The sequence below is a fragment of the Echinops telfairi genome, unplaced genomic scaffold (assembly GCF_000313985.2).
Source record: "Echinops telfairi isolate 266 unplaced genomic scaffold, ASM31398v2 ScPeMD7_9;HRSCAF=40, whole genome shotgun sequence".
NCBI lineage: Eukaryota > Metazoa > Chordata > Mammalia > Afrosoricida > Tenrecidae > Echinops > Echinops telfairi.
In genome coordinates this window covers 75,689,077-75,694,155 of record NW_022103906.1, presented here as the reverse complement: position 1 = coordinate 75,694,155, position 5,079 = coordinate 75,689,077, and the positions used below count along the sequence as shown (strand labels likewise).

General features: G+C 37.4%; 1 protein-coding gene and 1 pseudogene across 1 annotated transcript in view; both read right to left on the bottom strand.

Annotated features, from left to right (window-relative positions):
- The window catches only part of EXOC6B (exocyst complex component 6B), a 635,729-nt gene that overhangs the window by 597,951 nt on the left and 32,699 nt on the right, over nt 1-5,079 (bottom strand). The gene's annotated exons all lie outside the window — the stretch shown is intronic.
- On the bottom strand, nt 4,103-5,071 carry LOC101661752 (annotated as a pseudogene).

Here is a 5,079-nt window from a genome sequence, read left to right as displayed (position 1 = left end):
TTTTTTTTTCCATTTTCATTGTAGATATAAACAGATAACTTCTGTCAACAGAATGTTCCTAAGTGTTTTATTTTTGTGATGCTATTGTAAATGAAATTGTTTTCATTTCATTTTCAGACTATTATTGTAAGTGTATAGAAATACAGTTGATTCTTATATTTCGATCTTGTATCCTGCAATCTTGCTTTGCCTGTTCAAGAAGATTAATAGTTCTTTTTTTTTTCATTAAAAAATGATATATACATCTCTCCATAGGATATATATACACACATATATATATGACTGTGCCATCTGCAAATAGAGATCATTTTACTTCTTCCTTTTCATTTTATATGACTTTTATTTAATTTTCTTATTTAATGCCCTTGACTAGAATTTCCAATATAGTGTTTATTTATTTCTTTTTAATCATTTTATTTGGGGCTCATACAACTCTGATCACAATCCATCCATACATCAATTGTGTCAAGCACATTTGTACATTCATTGCCCTCATCATTCTCAAAACACTTGCTCTCCACGTAATCCCCTGGCATCAGCTCCAGTAGAGTGTTTATTAACAGTGGCAGGAGCACATCTGTCCTGATCCTGATATTAAGGTGATAGTTTTCCATCTGACACCATTAACTGTGATATTAACTGTAGAAATTGTTGTAAATGACCTTAATCAGGTTAAGAAATTCCTTCCTACTCCTAACTTGAGTGTTTTTATTATCGACAGGGTGTTGGAGTTTGTCAAATCTAGCATCTATTGAGATAATTGTGTGGGTTTTGTCCTTTATTCTTTTAATAAGCTATTATCCAATTTTTATATGCTGAATCACCCTTGCATTCCTGGGACAAATTATACTTGGCTATAGCATGTAATCATGTTAATATGCTACTGAATTCAGTTTGCCAATATTTTGGTAAGTATTTTTGTGTTTCTATCTATAAAGAATAGTAATTTATAGTTTTGTTCTTCCGTAAGCTTTTCATCTGTCTTTGGGGTCAGACAACGAGTTGGAAATGTTCCCTCGAGTTTGTGGAGGATTGATGTTGATTCTTTAAACATTTGGTGAAATTCACCAGCGAACCCATCGGGGCTTGGACTTTTTCTTATGAGAAGGTTTCAGTCATTACATCAATCTTTTTCAGAATTTTAAAATTTTTTTCTTCTGTCAACTTTATCTTTCTAGGAATTTTCCCATTTCTGTTAGGTTATCTAAATTCGTGCAAAATTTTTTATAGTATTTCTTTAAACCCTTTTTATATCTCTCAAGCTGTAGTAATATCTTCTATTTCATTCCATGTTTTAGTAACTTGCATTTTCTTTCTTTTTTCCTTGACTAATATAGCTACAGCTTTCTTTTGTTTGATTTTTATTTTGTTTATCTTTACAGAGACCAACTTTGATTTTATCTATTATTTTTCGATTTTCAATTTTACTTAATCTTGTCATAATCTTTATTATTCCTTCATCTGCTTGCTTTAGGTTTAACTTGCCTTTCTTTTTCTAGTTTCTCAAGGTAGAAACTTAATTATCAATTTGAAAATGTTCTTCCTTTTTGATATAGGCGTCTATACCTATAAATCTGTCAGTGCTGCTTTAGCTGCGTCTCCTAAGTTTGGGAAGATTGGACTTTCATTTACATTCATCTCAAAGAATTTTCAATTTCCCTTCTTTGGTCCATTGATTATTTAATACTATGTTGGTTAATTTTCACATATTCATTAATGTCCAAATTTCTTCCTCTTATTGATTTCTAATTTAACACCATTATAGTCAGAAAGCATTCTTTGTATTATTTCAATCTTTGAAAACATATTGACACAGACTGTCATAGACAACGTCCCCTGTGCATGTGAAAACCTCACGTATTCTTCTGTCGTGTGCTGTTCTATAGATGTCCACTAGGTCTAGTTTGTGTGTAGTGTTGCTCAAGTCTTCTATTTCCTTGTTCCTTGTTATTCTATCATTTATTGAAAGTCTGGTAATGAATACCCTACATAACCTTATTGAGTGAACCAATATGTACTCTTAGCTATATCGGATGCCTCAAACTTAATAGATTTAAAATTGATTGTATAATCTCTCCTTTCTCAAATTCATCTCAGTGAATGGCACACCCATGTGCTCACACCAGAAATTTGAGAAATCATTCTAGATTTCTTCTTTTCTTTTATTGTTCACATCCAATAAATAACCAAGTCCATTTAACTCATCTGTATCCTACTCCTCTTTATCCCATCTGTCTCTGCCAGTTCAGATCTTTGTCTCTCTGACTAGAGCTACTAAATCTACTTCCCTATTCTTTTTTTTTTTTGAGAGGGGCAGTTTCCAAGTCATTTTTATTCAGAATTTTGTTTATTTTCTGAATTGATAAATAGTACACAAACAACAGGGGAATAGCAAGGGTTCTAAAATGGACAGTGAGGAAGGTGTAGTGTCTTTGGTCATGTTTGATCAACTGAAATATATCTGAGAGTCATTACTGAGAGGTGAATGATGGATAAACAAGATCGTGGTGCAGGAGGAAAGAAGAATAAGGTAAAAATTATGTATATATATAGATGTGTATATATGTAAAGATGTAAAGATATAGATAGAGATATAGATATCGATATCAAGGACTTTGGACCTCTACTTAAATCTTACCTCAGTACAAGAACTATTCTAATAATGTGGCACTGTATGATACTCACTTTCCGACATAATCACTGAGGATAAAATGGGTGCATAAGCAAATGTGGTGAAGTAAGCTGATGGTGCCCGGCTATTAAAAGATACAGCATCTGGGGTCTTAAAGGCTTGAAGCTAAACAAGCCGCATCTACCAAGGAAGCAACAAAGCCCACATGGAAGAAGCACATCAGCTGTGTGATCATGAGGTGTCGAAGGAAATAGCTATCAAAAGTTCAAAATCAAACAATTTGAAAATGATGATAGCAATATATATACAAATGTGCTTAATACAATTGATGTATGGATTGTTATAAGAGCTGTCAGAATCCCCAATAAAATATTTATTTTTTTAAAAGCAATCAAATTGACATGAAGGGAGTGGATAAAGTGGAGACCCAAAGCCCACCTGTGAGGTAATTGGACAGTCCCCCACAGATTGGCCACATGGAAGGAATGATAAATCTAGGGTGTGGTATAGCACTGATGAAATACCTAACTATCCTATAGTTCTCTAATATGTTCTCTCCTTACTATCATGGTCTTTGTTTTACCTTACTAATCTTGTTAGACCTGCATATGTTTGTTGCATAATTAAGAGCATTCCATGCATGATATCCAAGATAGATAACCCTTCAGAAATAGTAACAGGAGTAATGATTCCCTGAGGGTACAGGAAGGGGCTGGTGGTGGCTGATAGCAATGATGACTGTATAACCCCACTCAAGGCGAATGAATAACAGAATTGCAGGTGAATGGACACATTGGATGGTGTAAAACACAGCAAAATAATAATATATAATATAATAATAAGGGTTTCTGGGTGGTAGGGTGGGAGAGGGAGGGGATAAAGGAGAACTGATATCAAAGAGTTCAAGAAGAAAGAAAATGTTTTAAACTGATGTGACAACAATTATACAATTATACTCGATCTAATTGAATCACAGACTGTTATAATATCTGTAAGAGCTCTCAATAAAATGACTAATAAAGAAAGAAAAAAATATTTTATAAAACAACATAAAAATGACTAGCACTTCCTCTCCCCTGCTCCCCACACCTAGGAACAATACCCCCCCAGATTTCGTTCAGCAAATTGGGTTGAATGACAATATAGCCTCTTGAATTTTTTCAGAGGAATTTGGCTGGGGTGTGGAGAGATGACCAGGTTAGGGAAATGGGTGTTTGTTTGTGGGGTGGGGTTTGTGGGAGAAGTGATGGCGCCTGGGACAAGAGCATACCCCAAAGAAAGGGTTTCTAAATGTTCATGGTTCCATCTTTTGACTCAAAAAGTGACATTTATTCAAGGGGGGGGGGGGGAGAAGAATGACAAGATGTCCATCCCTTGACTCTCTTTCCCTCCCCACTCCCACTGTTCCTCCTCAGCCCCCAGGATTAAACCCTGGCCAAAGCAAGGCAGCAGGACAGATAGTCTGTCCTCTCAGATGAGGTCAGCAACATTGAGAGGCAGCTCCTCAATGGAGGTGTTGTAGAAAGTCTCCATGTCTCGGAGTCCTCTTGTCTTCCTTGGTCACCACGATCATAGCCATACCATTACTACCAAAACGTCCACCATGACCAATTTTGTGGATTTAGTTTTCTCTGTTGGTGGGAAGGTTGATGACTAAAGAAATTGGCTGTACCTCAATGCCTCTGGTCAGTAGGTCAGTGGTAATCAGTACTTTGCTAGAACTAGAATGGAACTCCATCATAATCAGGTCTCCTTCCTTTTGGTCCAGATCGCCATGCAGAGCAGAGACAGTAAAGTCTCGGGCATGCATCTTCTCAGCGAGCTAGTCAACCGTCCTCAGGGTATTAATGAAGATGACTGCCCGGATGATGGTCAGGGTTTCATGCAAGTCCCAAGCGTGTCCAGCTTCTACGCCTCATGTTCCACGTTGATGCAGAACTGACGGATATCCTCCAGGGTCAACTCGTCCTTCTTGACCAGAATCCTAATGAAGTCCCTCATGAACTTCTTGGTCACCTCAAGCACCGCAGAAAGCATTGTAGCCGACAGCACAACTGCCTGGGTGTTGCTGTTGAGTTTTTGGAATATGTCATAGATCTGGTCCTTGAATCCATGGCTTAACTTATCATTTCATCGGTTTCATCCAGTACACACCTTTTGATATCGTTGGCAGACAGGTATTAGGCATGTCGAATAAACAACCTAGGGTACCCACGATGATATGGGGAGCCTCCATCGGCAGCTTCTGCACTTCAGCATGCACATTGGTGCCCCCGTGCAGGCACAGCAGGAGGCACCCATGTGATCTCCTAATCCCATCACCATTTTCTGTATCTGCTGGGCCAGTTCTCGAGTGGGAACCAGAACCAAGGCCCGTGTAGCCTTCAGATCTAATTCAATCTGCTGCAGGATTGATGTGGCAAAAGTGGCCGTTTTCCCAGTCCCAG